This window comes from Daucus carota, chromosome 1 (assembly GCF_001625215.2).
Source record: "Daucus carota subsp. sativus chromosome 1, DH1 v3.0, whole genome shotgun sequence".
In the NCBI taxonomy this organism is placed as follows: Eukaryota; Viridiplantae; Streptophyta; class Magnoliopsida; order Apiales; family Apiaceae; genus Daucus; species Daucus carota.
Window position 1 is genome coordinate 4,035,268 of NC_030381.2, and position 16,004 is coordinate 4,051,271.

At 40.0% G+C, this 16,004-nt stretch overlaps 1 protein-coding gene and 1 non-coding gene across 2 annotated transcripts in view; both read right to left on the reverse strand.

Moving 5' to 3' along the window:
- LOC135151699 (uncharacterized) overlaps positions 1-16,004 on the reverse strand; it is a 39,619-nt gene that overhangs the window by 6,904 nt on the left and 16,711 nt on the right. The gene's annotated exons all lie outside the window — the stretch shown is intronic.
- Positions 8,866-8,937, reverse strand: TRNAD-GUC (transfer RNA aspartic acid (anticodon GUC)). The gene has a single exon. It is a non-coding gene; the product is annotated as a tRNA-Asp (tRNA).

Below are 16,004 nucleotides of genomic sequence, written 5' to 3' on the forward strand. Positions count from 1 at the left end.
ATCAGACTTTTTGACATGAGCTTTTCCTTTGCTTTTCACAGTTGAATCTTCTTGAACTTTTAGAGCAACTGGTTTGGGTTTCCCACCATGTCGTTTGCTCCTTTGCTCCATCTCAAGTTCATGAGTTTTCAACCTTCCAAAGATTTCATCCAGAGACATCTCTTCAAGATCATGATTGTCTCTTATAGTGGTTACTTTCAAATCCCACTTTTCAGGAAGAGCAAGCAGAAATTTGAGATTTGAGTCTTCCAAATCATATTCTTTGTCCACAAGAGACAAGTCATTCAGCAACTTGACAAACCTATCATAAAGATCAGTCAGTGATTCACCTGATTTTGAATCAAAGTGTTCATACTCTTGAGTAAGTATGGTCCTTCTGTTCTTTTTGATGGCTTTGGTTCCTTGACATCTGACTTCCAAAGCATCCCATATCTCCTTTGCAGTTTTGCATCCAATTACTCTATTGGACATAGCATTGTCCAGAGCACTATGCAACAGATGCTTCACCTTTGCATCTTTACTGATAGATGAGATGTCCTCTGGAGTATAGTCCTTCTTCTCTTTAGGAATCATCTTCTGGGGTTCATCTCCCACTGCAACAGAGAGCTTCGTTGGCATGTGTGGACCATCATAAATTCTATCCAGATATTCTGGATCTGTAGATTCCAGAAACATGATCATTCTTACTTTCCAGACAGAATATTCAGATGCCCTGAGGACCGGAACCCTAAGAGACTCATATCTACTGTTTTGTGATTTCTCAGACATGATTGTGTGTGATTAAGATCTCACTGTAGGTATATCAACAGAGCTGGCTCTGATACCACTTGTTAGGCCGACTAAACTCACTATATATGTGATAATATAGTGAACACAATCCAAAATAAACACAAGTATAAGAGAATAATTCAATAAACTCTTATTCACAAATCTCAGTAGTTTACAAATAATCTCTTAGTGATTTATATCTTATCACTAAGAGCTGCTAGGTTACACGAATGATATTCAATTGATAACTCATCTAGAGTAAACCCTAAGCTGTGTTTATATACACAGTTACATGATATCTACTGATTGATTTATAATTATCTGCTTCCTAAAATAATCTAATCAGTAGCTATCCTCCTGCTGTCCTGATCTGCACAATCTCTCTTGATCTTTATCTTCCTTACTTAGTCAGATATGCTCCTGAAAATCAGCCGCCTGCAAACTCTGATCATCGCTTAAACTCTGATCCAGCTGTCAGTCGTTAAACTCTGATTTCCAGCTAAACTCTGATATTTGCTTCTGCACACTAAACAAGTTAGATACCTGTGACATCATCAAATATGTAACATCATCGGTCAGGCAAGCTCCGCATCGGAAGTGGGATGAGAAGAATCTACTAAGTTTTATATGGGCGCATACGGTGTGGGTTAACAGGGACACTCTTGTCAGACTAAATGGTGGGGACATGAGTGCCATTGATGAAGCACTGAAGCAAATTCATTGGAGAAGCTTAGACGAGGCCTCGGTTAAGAGCACATTGGGAAAGTCTAGAAAGACATACGGCGAGGTATTGCAGAATCAGAGGTGCGAGGAGTTTCCACAACAGCAACATGTTCAAAGCACGATAGAAGAGGAAGGGTGGACTAAAGTCACACATAGAAAGAAAAAGGGTGATATGAAAGGAGAGAAGGGAACAGAGGTAGCAACCATCTTCTTGCATAACATACCGGATAATGCTAGTGGCAGAGATATGTGGGATTTTTTTCAATCTTGTGGAGAAATCGTGGATATTGTTCTGCCTAAAAGGCGGGATGTTAAAGGGAAAAGATATGGTTTCATCAAAACAACAAGTGAGTTGGAGGCAGGCACGATAATAAACAATGCGAAAGCATGTAAGGGTTTGGGAAGAAGGCTCTCTATGACAATAAATAGCCCGATTGGATACAAGAGGAGTAGTGGAATTAAGAAGGAGTTACCCAAGGAACAAGAAGGAATTAAGCAAAGTAGTGGAATTAAGAAGGAAATACCCAAGGAACAAGAGGAGTTTGGAAAGAAAATGTTTGAATTCACAGAAATGGATGTTGACGAGGAAGTAGATCAGGCTCTAAAAGAGTGTAAGATTGGATACACTTGGTTTGAGGAAACTGCTGAAGCAATCCAAGAAAAGTTAAACGACATAGGGCTGAGCAAATACAAGGTTAACTCACTCTCCAAAAGGAAGTTTCTTATCAGGAAGAATAAGGAAGAGAGCTGGAAGGACCTGGAAGACACAGATTTAACAGTGTGGTTCTGCAAATTGAGGAACTTTGAGGAATATGATAGTATCATAACTCGAGTTGTATGGCTGGAATGCAAGGGCTTGCCAATGCCAGGATGGAGAGAAGAAAATTTGAAAGCTTTTACAAGTGGATTGGGTAAGTGGATCAGCTGGACGTACCAAAGTGATGATTTGTTAGATTTCTTCAATCCCCTAGTGTGTGTTGATACGGATATTGTGGAATCTATTAAAGAAAACCTGAAAGTGCTGTATAAAGGTAAGCAAATCATGATCTCATTTTCGGAAGTCTCAGATTCAAATTATTTAAAAGGAAAGGTGTGTCCGATGGAGTTTTCTGGTGAGTCTTCGCATATAGGTAAAAATGAGGAGCACTCTAGTCCGTTCAAAAGTGACAGCAAGATGACTCAGAACAATGGCAATGAGGTTATGGAGGAAGATGACACACAATCTGAGGTTGTTGATCTAAATGATGGAGCTCTAGTTTTAGCGAATCACAACAGGGGGGGCAAAAAGTTGGGGACAATTGTGAAAAATATTGTTGAGATAAGCAAGGATCAGACAAAAAATTTCAACCGTGTCTCATCCAGCTCTGAGAATCACAATGCCTCCAAGGTTGAACTCAGGGTACAGGCTAATGTGGAAGGCGGGATGTCTATGGAAAATCCTAGTTCTCAGTCTTCATTGTGCCTAGATGTAGACAAAAAACTCAGAGTCAAAAGTCGCAGGGGCAGGCCAAAGTTAGCGAGACAGATTCCAAGAAATCCTTTTGATATAAGCAAATTTAAGCGGAAAAATGTCAAGAAAAAGGGTGGGAAGCGTGGTGCAACAAGGAAGAGCAAAATTCTGGGGGATCAATGCCTGCAAATAGTGACAACAGATTTAGAGGGGAATTCTGTAAAAGAAGCATTGGAAATCCTTAGCAGTGCTGAGGCCATGGGATTAGTGGCTGCAAGTAATAAGGAAGAAGTGCTTAAGGCAATAGTCAAGAAACTGGAGAAGGGAGAAGTGTAAGTCTCTCTGTCTGGAAGTGAAACTCTAAATTAGTTTTTAGCCTTTAATGAATAATTTAAAGTTACTTTCTTGGAATATTAGAGGCATTAACAATGCTATAGCTGTCAAGAATTTGAAAGACCTAGTTAGCTCTCTGAGAGCTGATATAGTATGTCTGCAAGAAACTAAAAGTAATACATGGTCCCAGAGTCATTCGCAAAGAATCATGGACATCACTGATTTTAAGTTTGCACAACAACCGGCTGTAGGGCTCTCCGGGGGGCTCGTTACTTTTTGGAACTCAAGAAGTCTTAGGTGTGTTGCTTTGGCGCAAACTAGGCATTGGATATGGACCACATTGTGGATTTCAGAGGTGGAGTGTAGAATCCATATCGTGAATGTTTATAGCCCCTTATTGTTAGATCAGAAAAGGCAATTATGGTTAGACATAAAGAACATTATTGGATGTATTGGAGATGAAGCTTTATGCATTTTAGGGGATTTTAATTGCACTAGGGAACCTGCAGACAGGGTGAATTGTGAATGTAATGAGAAAGAAATGGCAGAATTTAATGATTTTCTCACATACTGCAACCTGCTGGAGGTTAGCTTGAGCAACTCAGGTTTTACTTGGATAAGGAGTGGAGGTAAAAAAAGTAGGCTAGATAGGATCTTTCTCAATGACATGTGGATGCAATCCTGTTCTTGGAGGGCAGGGGTAATGAGCAGGAAGCAATCTGACCACAAGCCTATCTATCTAGTTTCGGATGGAAACGTGTGGACATGCAGACCCTTCAAAATTTTTAACTGCTATTTGGATGATTCATTGAAAGAAGAAGTTGTCAAATGGGTGCATAAAAATAAGGAGTGGGAGAGTAACAGCATTCAGAAATCCTTGAAAGTTATCAAGGATTTGATCAAGGAAAAGTTTAAATCTAACTCTGCAGGAATTGAGGGGGAGATTCAGAGCTTGGAGAAAAAGATGAACATCCTTGACAATATGGTAGGGGTGGAAAGGGAGGCATATGAAAATAGGCAAGCTCTAATCTCACTGTATGTTAAAAGAGAGTCCATGATGAGACAAAAATCTCGAATGGAGTGGATGCAACTGGGGGATGGCAACACTCGTTTTTTCCACCAGGCAATTCAGAAACGCAAGAGTAGGAATCAAATTGGGAAAATTTACTGGAATAATGATTGGGTGGTGAAGCCAGAAGAAATTAAGAAAGCCTTCTTAAATCATTATACAAAATTTTTTCAGGAGCCTAACAAGCCTCTATTTAAACTTGGTAGGCTGGCGTTGCCAACTCTTTCTGAAATGGACAAGGAGACTTTGGTTAAGCCTTTCTCAAACTTAGAGATTACAGCAGCAGTGAACGCCTTGGCTGACGAAAAAGCTCCTGGACCTGATGGATTCAATGTCAAGAGTCTAAAGTTTTTGTGGCCGTTTATTGGGAAGAAAATAATCTCTTTCATGGAAAATTTTTATGCAAATTTAAGGGTGCCAGCAGGTCTAAACTCATCTTTCATCACTTTGATCCCCAAGGTTTTGGAACCTAAATTTGTAAAGGATTACAGGCCTATCAGCTTAATCAATACATCCATGAAAATTTTAACGAAGACACTAGCTTCCAGGCTTGCAGGACACATGGATGAGTTAATTGGTGAGGCTCAGTCGGGTTTTGTCCAAGGAAGACAAGCCTCTGAAAGCATTTTAGTAGTTAAGGAGGTGGTTCACTCATTGCAGAAGAATAAATGTATGGGACTAATCCTGAAACTGGATTTCGAAAAAGCTTTCGACACTGTGAACTGGTCTTTCCTAATTCAGACTCTGGAAGCTATGAACTTTGATGCTAGATGGTGCTCATGGATCAAAGCCATACTAGAAACATCGAGAATTTCTATACTAGTTAATGGATCCCCCACGGAGGAATTCACACCGCAGCGGGGACTTAGACAGGGGGATCCTCTTTCCCCCCTGCTGTTTAATCTAGTGGGTGAAGTTCTAAATAGAATGCTGATAGTTGCCTCTGAAAAAGGCCTTTACAAAGGAATAGAGGTAGGTCACCGAGCTGAACAATTAACGCATCTACAGTTTGCGGATGACACTGTTATATTCGTGGATGCCAGTGTTGAATCCATCAAAGGGGTCAAGGCTGTGTTACAAAGTTTTCAATTGATATCAGGTCTAAAGATAAACTTTGAAAAAAGCACAGTCTACTCCTCAGGTAGAGGGTTGAGTTTTGTTGAAGTTGCAGCAAGTGTCTTAAAATGTAAGAAAGGATCGTGGCCAATGCAATATTTAGGATTGCCCATAGGAATTTCGTCGAGAAAGCAGGTGTTTTGGCTGCCACTTATTAACAAGATGAAACATAAGCTGACAGGATGGAAAATGGATTGTTTAAATATGGCGGGGAGACTGGTTCTAGTAAAATCGGTGATGGATAGCTTGCCTATCTACTGGCAGAATATACACAAAATGCCATGTTCAGTTATCAACCAAATTGAAAGGATCAGAAGAGAATTCTTGTGGGCTCATGGGAGATGTGATCAATCAAGAGGGAGAAGACTCCACCTAATCTCATGGAGGAAAATCTGTAAACCTAAAGATCAAGGGGGCTTGGGATTAACATCAGTCAAAGATAGGAATCTTTCATTACTGGGGAAGTGGTCTTTCAAATGGATGAATGACAGGCACCGATCTTGGAACAAATGGATTAGGAGCAAATATAACTGCTCGTTTCATGGCAGCCTAACAGAGGATTTAGCAAATAAAAAACTTTCAGACACGCTACAGGGAATTAAGGAGGCTGTGGAGGATCCATCATTTAAAGGTATGCTAAATGGTAATAATTTCTCTTGGGAACTTGGCTCTGGACAGCAAGTAATGTTTTGGGAAGATATCTGGATAGGAGGGTCTCCTCTTAAACATAAGTTCAAGAAATTATACTCAATATCATCCCTCAAATTTACCACAATCTCAGATTTTTTGAACAAATGGCAGAACCTTCCTCATGATAGTGCTGTATTTTGGAATAGACAATTAAGAGCTTGGGAATTGGATGAACTGAAAACATTAGAAGTTGTGTTGGATGGAGTATCTCTTCAGAACAGACCTGATAAAATGATATGGGATCATACAAATTCCAGCTACTCTGTACAAAAAAGTATGGAATTGTTGAATTCTAAAGGGGATAAAGTAGGTTGGAAGTTCATTTGGAAGCTAAAAATCCCCCAGAGGATCAAGGTTTTTTTGTGGAAGGTGCATCTAAATATTCTGCCTACAAGATCATTGCTAATCTCAAGAGGAGTTTCTCAGATTAACTGCTCTGTCTGCCCTGTTTGTGAATTGCATGAGGAATCTACTCAGCATCTTATGACCGAGTGTGTGGCCACAGTGGACCTGTGGAGTGCAGTCTATCGTTGGTGGGGTATTATTGATCTGCCTAGCCAAACCTCTGAGCTAAATCATAGATGGAGTGCAGTACGGAATAAACATGAGAAAAAGTTGGTGTACTCTTGGAAAATAGTGGTAAGTGCCACCTTATGGACTATCTGGCTCAACAGGAATCAAGCAATCTTCAGAAGTCAAAAATTCGATCCAGAAACTCTCCTTGCAATGGTCCAACAATTCTCTAAAGATTGGGGTTTAGGTTTTGATGTGCTCATCCAGGGGTCACTAAAATGGTGGATCATAAATCCGGTGGGTTCTGTAACCTACTCAGAGAAGTATCAATTTCATGAATTACTGCAAGCGGACATGGATTTTATTGGATTTATAGATGGGTCATTCAAAGAGTCCAGTAATTATACATGGGCCGGAATAGGTGGATTGATAATGGACAAGCAAGAAAATGTGTTGTTTAATTTTTCTGGGCCGACCAAGGCAACAAGCCCATTTGAAGCTGAATGGCAAGCCCTTCGTTATCTGATTTTCTCATTCGCGGAATCTAAGTGGAGTTTGAATTCTCTGAGAATATATACAGATAGTGCCAATTTGGTGAAAGATTTTTTGGAACTGCAAATAGCATCTCATGATAGCAGAGACCCTAGCCTATGCAAAATGATTTCATCTCTTAGATTATCTATGAAGCACGTCTCCAGGGATTTAAACCCCCGTGCAGATCTTTTGGCTAAAAGGGGGGCCAAAAGAACTGACATGGCCTTTTTCTGGAGCCAATGGAAGAAAACCTTTTCTGGGAAATGAAAATGCGGCTCAGATATCTCATCTTTTCTCCTAGTTTGCTGTGTTTGTGTACAGAAAAGAATGCTTTTGGGAGCACCTTCTTGGGTAAATACAAAAGTGTAATGATGCCAAGCCACAATCCCGGTATATATAGAACTCTCAGTCTTCAGATTTTCACAAGCAACACTAGAATTTCTACTCACAACCTTTCTCTCATCTCCATCTTGAGTCCTGAAATGGAGGAAGTTGTAGCGGTGAACGCAAATGCAAGGTGGGTCATGCCTCAAAAGGGCAGAGTTAAGATCAATGTGCATGGATGTTTTTTCGAGGAGCCCCTCCCAAATGGTAACAGGTCGGGCATTGGGTTGGTTGTAAGGAATAGCAGGGGCAAAATTCTCTGCATGATGGCTGGCTCTTTGGAGTTTATTCACAGGAGGCTGAACGAGTACCAAGCTTTGTTGGAAGGCTGTAAGTGTGCCTTCATGGAGGGATGGGAAGTTTTTGTTCTGGAGTGTGATCATCTTGACTCATTCTGGGAATGGAAGAACTCTACGTTGGAGGGAGTCCACCCTGATCATGCTCCCATCGTCCAGCAGCTGAATCAAAGGCAGATTGACAGGAATTTTGATATGGAAGTAACTTTGTGTGATCCTTCAGCCAATGCCCTGGCCACCTATCTGGCACATCATGGTGCTGAAAACTACAAGACAATGGTCATCATTGATCAACCATTTGGCCGAGTCCGTGAACTCTGGAGCCTTGACATGGGCCTCGGTCCAGTTGAGCCTCGCTTTGTAGCTGTGTATGAAAGTGATCTTAATCCAGTGGTGATTAATGAAATGGAGGAGCCAATAGTGGAAGACGGTAACATTGGGCAGGCTCCAGGAGATGAGGAGATGGTGGAAGTCATTGTTATTGAAGATGATTGAAGAACACTGGTGCATGCATGGTTATGAGCCATTTTCCCCCTGGCTTATATATATATATCTAATATGTTTGCTATAATAGGTCTAGGCTGGCATATTATCTAGTAAGCTCCTAGGGCTAGTTTATTTTGGTATATCCATGCTAGATATGAGGATTGTTTTGTGTGTATTCGTCCTCGTGAATCTCTGACTAGCCTTGTAATTCTGCTATCTTAATATAATTTCCTTTGGCTTTTCAAAAAAAAAAAAATTATAATATGATTTATTGAATTTTCGCTAACGATAACATGATTTATTGAATTCTAGCTAATAATTTGGGACGGTTGATGCTTTTAAGTTTAGACATTTTAATATTTACCAAAATATGTTACTACATAAATTATTATTCACACACACTGATAGTGGTAACAGACGTGCAGTTCACACACACTGATAGTGGTAACAGACGTGCAGTGTGGGCGGTGTGCTACAGCCTACAGGAAAGGGACCAAAAATAACGCCGCTGCCGGGGATCGAACCCGGGTCACCCGCGTGACAGGCGGGAATACTTACCACTATACTACAACGACTTGATGACAAAAAGCAGCCTACGGTTTTTATATTGCTGTTCAGCTAAGTTTGTAAAACGCGACGCTGTTCCATAGGGGTGATCAAAAACCGCCCAACCCGCATAAACCGCCCGCACCGCACCAAACCGCACCACAAAACGCGGTTTTTAATTTTCGTGGTGCGGTTGCGGTTTGATTTTTTCACAAACCGCACGGTGTGGTGCGGGTTGCGGTTTGGCATATTGCTAGTGCGGTTTAAACCGCACCGCACCGCACCATGGTATTATAATATATATATATATTAATATATTAGTGATTGTCAAATAAAATAAAATTATATATATATATATATATGTTTTTTATAATTATGTCAAATAAAATTATATTATGTTAAATTATATTATATATTTTATATCTTGTTAAACAATAGCTAATTATTATTTTATCAATCTCGCATTACCATTATATTACCAATATACCAAATTTGTATGATATGATTATATTATTATAATATGTTTCTTAGTACTCATATTTATTATTATATTTACACTTTTATGTGCATTATTTTTGTAGTTGTAGTTCTGAAATGATAAATATCATATAAATTCATTACAAGAAAAAAATTTAGTTATTTTATATTTAAATTTTATTACTAACTTCAACTAAAAATATTTATTCTTAAACATACACAAACCGCACAAACCGCACCGCACCACACCGCATTTTTGTGGTGCGGTTTACGTGGTTTTTATCCTAGCGCGGTGCGGTTGCGGTTTGAGTTTTCAAGCAAACCGCATACGCGGTTTGGTTTGCGGTTTTGATGAAAAACCGCACCGCCCGCACCGCGATCACCCCTACTGTTCCAACTTCCAGTGAATCAGTAATACTCTTTCCATTCACTGTGAGGTCTTTTTTTTTTATCAGGGCCGGACTTGAAAATTACTGGGCCTGCTGCTAAAAAGTGTTTAGGAGGCTCTTTTATGACATATATTAGTCATATTTTAATTTAGATAAAACATCATTCAGATTTAAATTCAAATAAAAATATATTAACTAACAAGATTATTATGAAGCTCAAAATTTTTTAACGGAATAACTAAATGATAACGGACAAAACTAATGGACCATATATAATTTTTAAAACAGAAACGGAAGACTTGAAAAATCGAACAAAAAATAAAAGTAAATTGCTTTCAAAGAATATAATCACAAATCTCCTAATGATTTTATAATAGTCAAATTGATAAATTTGAATTTTAAGTGTGTTAGAAGCGGACACTATTGTGAAGAGAATGAAAATTACATGTCATTCTTTTTACGCATGCATATGTGTTAGAAGAGGACACTATTGTGAAGATAATGAAAATTACTTGTCATTCTTTTTATAAAACCATCATTTATAAAAAGAGTAAGCATGGATATCTTGACTGAATGTACATGCACAAACTACTTAAACAAATAGAGTAGGGTTAGCAATATAAAAACCCGTCTGACTGGTTTAAGTTATAAATTAGGACTTAACATGATATGCTAAAATGACTGATCATGATAAGCTAAAATTTTAAATATTTGTTTAGTTTATATATTTTTAATAATAATTTATGAGTTAATAGAAATATAATAAAAAAATGATTTATAGATAAGTTATGATTTATAAATAATTTCTATCAAAAACAAAAATTAAATCACCGAAAGGGTACATCAAACTTACGGGTCCTGATGTATTTCTGACCTAAAGCCAACTTCTTACACAAACATACCCGAACTTTAAGCGAGATGAACAGCTCAAAAATTACAAAAACATACTCCCACTGTTAGGATATATGTTAGTTTTTTAATCACGTATTTTTAAAAATTTCGACACACTTTTAAATAATATTTTTAAAATTTTCTTTTCATCAATTAAAATATACACATAATATTTTTACTCACAAAATGAAAATTTAAAAAATAATTTTTTTTAAACATACAAGCAAAACTTATAAAGGTACATGCAAAAAGAATCAAGAATAGACAACAAAACCTAACCTAAAATACAGAGGATGGCAGGCATCTTAAATCACATTCTTTTTACTTTGGGCCCGGGCTCCAATGGGCCCATCACACTAGGCAGGACTGCCCCTGATTTTAATATTGCGTTTAATATTTATATTAGATTATAATAAATTTTTATTCGAGAACCCGATTTTCTTTTCTCATATTAAATTAAAATTATACAAATTCCATGCTAGTCTCACTTCAGTGATAACAAAAATTATAGTAAGGCTCAAAGCTAATTGTTCTCATTCTCAGGTTGTCTTTACGCCCTGCTCCCGAGTTTTAAAAAGGGAGGAAAGCAGGTGAAGAGGAAAGAAAGTTACTTCCGGATGGATAGAGCATATAATATATGACCCACATAAGCTTAGTTCGAAATTTCAGCATCTCCAAAATGGATATTCATACTGTAAATAACTTCTCATCTCCAACCATGAGAAACTTAACTAAAAATCTAGGTGGCTTACCAAAGATAAAAAAATATAGCTAATACCTACAAAAATCAGCACTCCAGCCATAGCAAGTTTTGTCTATAATTATAGTCATGCCCCTATGTATGGCTATATTTGTCGAACTACTACAGTTATGTAATGAATTTCACGTCATCTTCCGCAATTTATTTTCCTCATTCCCGCCGATTACATATTATTTATTACCATATTAAACTTATATATTCTATTTATAACAATCTAAATATTAATAACATACCAATTTTAAATTATAGCCAACCAATATAACCAATACCAGGTTCAGCAAATTTTACTTAATATTTTACAGTCCAATTTAGCCGACGCCTTTGGAGATGCTCTTCCACAAATGTTGTTACTTCTACGCTATTTCAGGTCATAACATGTTTGCACTGCATGCACTGATGCACTGATGCACATAGTATAGTCAATAGTATAATATATAGCAAGGGTACAGCCACAACAAACTTGCACTTGATCACCCATCACTAATCCTGGTCAGTTTAAGAGATTAAAATTTAATGGAATAGAAGGTCTAAACCTTATGGGATTAAATTTTAATAAACCTGGTATTGTATATCATAATCATGTCATTTCTTGAATATTTTTGTGACTTGTGTAAGAATTCAGGCCGGGTTTGAGTGCTATCCTCTATAGTTAACTCCCAATCCAAAGGAGACTCATCTATCTTAATTCACAGCACAGCCCCAAGCTTACTAATTCTTAGTTGGGAGGTGAAATTTACAATGAAATGTACCCGAACCTTGGACATATAAGAGTTACGAATCGGTGTCTCCATTATTTAGAAAGGGAAAGGGGAAGACCAGTAAAAAACATCACAGCACAACCTCAACCTTTTCATTCTAAAACTGTCATCTTCTATTCTCCTATAGTCAACAAAATTGTGCAAGAAAAAAGTTCAATATTCAGGACTGAGGGAAAAAAATTATGCTGAGCATCAATACTCCCCTCTAATTTCCACACCCACACTGAGTCACATTGGAGAGACAATCGGTGAGTCAAAAGAAACTCATCTATCTTCACAGCACAACCCCGGGCTTTTCATTTTTAGTTTGGATATAATGCAATTTAAAAGTGTGTTCCCGTAATGTAAAAAAGACCAGGCGAAAATATATCAAACTCCCCTTAAATTTGAATTTATTGTTGATAGAGGAATTTGGTGAATCAACAAACGTGAGGTTCGTTGCCGGAATAAGGTGTTTCACGGTGATTATATGACGGAAATCCGCCGTGGGCGGTGGTTTTATGTGTTTGAGGGTGGCTGAGATCAAGGGAATATATTTTTGCTCTCGTTCTCACAACTCTCGATATCTCCCCCTGATGTGCCTACGTACCCCTTTATATAGGGGATCAAGCCATACGTAGTTCTATGGAACCAGGAGTCCTAGTTTGATCAGGACTAGGCCTCTTGGCGATAAAGTCGGGGATAGGCCGAAGGCCCATCCTGGAGAGTCCTACTCCTGTTAGAATTAGTCTTGAGTATGACCACCTCAGACTCCCAATCCAAATAGGTCACGGATTCAACGATATCTCCGCTACGAGAGATAGCATCTACCACGACTCTTATGGAGAAGTTATCTGGGCAAGCCATGACCAACCCCTCAAGGTGCAGGGACATGTCCTCACCTCCCGGTGAGGTCTTCATCTTCAGACAAGGTAGACAAGGAGCCAACTTACACGATCGTCTCAATCCCCCAATGAGGGCTAACTCACCAGAATACAGGATTCAGACATATGATCGGCCTTCACATTACCCCGGAGGGCCTTCAAGAACCATGATCACCTCAAGCCCCCACACGAGGGTTAACTCGGCAGATAGCAGGATTGAGGATTGTAGATCATGCCCGGATGAGCCCGGGAACTATCAGATGAGCCTGATAACTACCAAATGAGCTTGGTAACTAGTCTTCATATCCCTCGGAAGGGTCGTCACGGAGACTCACTCATCCTCTCTCTCTCATTATACATTTCATAATTATGCCACTTCTTAAGTCAAAGGGCGCGCCCTTCGCGGGGAGACGCGTCCTTCCCCTTCCTTGTCTTCATGTTCTTCCTCCTGGACAAGAGACCGCTCCTCCCGGACCATGTCTGGGGAGGGCGCGTCCTCTCCTTCACATAGCATATAAAAACGGCCACAACAAGTACTCCCCAGATTCTTCTATCATTAAAAATGTTAGGGGAATCTCTTTATCGCAACTGCTATCTAATGCTCAAACGCTAATTCAGCTATCGACACGACGCGTCCTTTCCAAGGGGCGCGTCCTCCTCCTCTGACCCTTGCCTGACGAATCCATACCATTTCACCTGTTATTTAATTTCAATTTCAAAATCGAAATGCCAGCTGTCGCCCTCCTCCTATAAATACCCCTCATTCTCTCATCTTCTCCATTTTCTCAACCGTTACTTCTCTCTCCGGCGACGCAAGCATTCCGGGTACACTACAGCATTTTCCGGCCTCCATTTGCACATTTGATCCGACCAATCTCTTCTCCACTTCTCAAGGTACATTTCCCACCCTTCCTTTTTCATTTTTATCCAGTAAATCGATAGATCTGAGTATATGTCCCTTTAACTACCCATGAGTTCTTCGTGTTCTTCATTTTATCCATGTATATATGTATGTATATGAGTAGTCTTTGATCCATCTGTTATCCGCAATCACGTAACAAATATGTTTATGCGAGCTACTTTATACCTATCAAGGCGCGTCCCTTGGGGACGGCGCGCCACCAGAATTCATGTTACGACCCTTTGATTTGTGCTCACTCTCTTATTCATCCGTTTTGCCTTAGAGATCAGAAGTAATGAGAGGACGTGTCCTATTATGGGACGCGTCGTCCTCTCTTCTTCATCCCTCATCCGTTTCGCTTCACACTTCACTTTAACTGCTTCATACTTTCTTACTTTGACATTGTCAGGACGCGCCTTCACAGCTAATTCATTTTTTCTTTCAGCTGGCAAACGAGGGCGCGTCTCCCCCCTTTCATCCATTTAGAAGTTTCCTAGGCCAGCGGGGAATCTCCATCTCTCCCCTAGAGGTTTTTTCACCATCACCACCCCGATCATCCTACATTCTTTCTGAAGAAGAAAAAGAACGAATCCTTGACAACCTGGCACAAGACAACATGGAATCCTCACATTCCTCAACTCCCCAGGCCATTACTCCCAACGCTCCCCTCCCTGAGGTTACTAGCTCTCAGACTGTCCACGGTCGCCCTTCTGACTATGACTCGTCATTTGAAGATTGGCTTGGAGATCCGGAGGGCGCGTCTGTCCCTTCTCGCAAAGGAAAGGGAAAACAATATCAGATTATCTCCTCGTCTTCTGAACACAGCGTTTCTTCCCCCCTTAGTGACAGGGGCGATTCTGATTACGAAGTATCAGACAAGGGGGAACAAGGCGCGTCCTCTCGTGAAACTGTTGAAGAGAACGTTGATGGAGAGACTTCACAGGGCGCGCCTTGTGGCAGAACCTCTAGAATTCCTCCTTCTCCCCCGCCATCTCCTGAGCCATACACTCATCCTCGCATAGAGGCATGGGAGGAAGATGTGAATTGGACAGAATATGAAGACATGGAACTCTCCTCAAAGATGGTTGAGGAGATTAAAAAGAATAAAGGCAAATTGAGCTGCGTAGACCAATCCTCCACTCTCTCTTGGGAAGAACTAGAGTGGACCATGGATTACTACGAGCAACAGGGAACTGCTGTGGTGCCTCTCGAGGAAATGAGGGCACATCGTTTTGACATTGGGAACTACAGAGTTCCTCGTATTGTTTTGACTCCTCGTCATGTCAGCCTAGGAGTGGGCGCGCCTCTACACTCCTATTTTGAGCAAATCTGTGAATGGTTCGACGTTGCCCCTATCCAACTATCGCCCAATTCATATAAATTGGCTGCAGGATTGTACATTTTGTATAAAGACGAGGGATACGGCGCGCCTTCCATGGAGGAATTGAGCTATTTCTTCCGGCTCACCAGAAGTTCTTTGGGCTACTTCTTCCTTGTTGTCAGGAAGCAACACAACAACAAAGGATTTAGTGAAGGGCGCGCCTCCCACATCAAGAAATGGAAAGAACCTTTCTTTTACGTCTATGATGTTAGGAGGGTTAGGACGCAGTTCAACATTTCTCCAGGTTAGCACATCTGTCCTTAGGACGCGTCCTTTCATTTGTTAAGATCCTTTTTATTGACTTGCCCTTTACCTTTTTAGTTGAACGAGGGATGCCCTCCTTAGAGGATGAGGCTCTGGAGAGAGCGCAACACATTCTGAACCTTCCTCACGAGAGGAAGAACATGACACTTCTCGTCACCACCCCAAATCTCGTTAGGGCTGGTTTTCTGTCCCCTAACATAGGCTCTAAAGTGGGGTTTAAAGTATTCAGGGACGGTAAACCCCTCACAGATAGGAAGCATAGGTTTTCTAGGAGAGAGTCCAGGGAGCCAAGCCCTGATAACTTATCTGGCCAAGGTACGGCTGGGCGCGTCCTCCCCTTCATACTTAGAGGACGCGTCCTATATTTTTAGCAAGACATTCTAGTTTTACCCATTGCTCCCATATGTTTAAC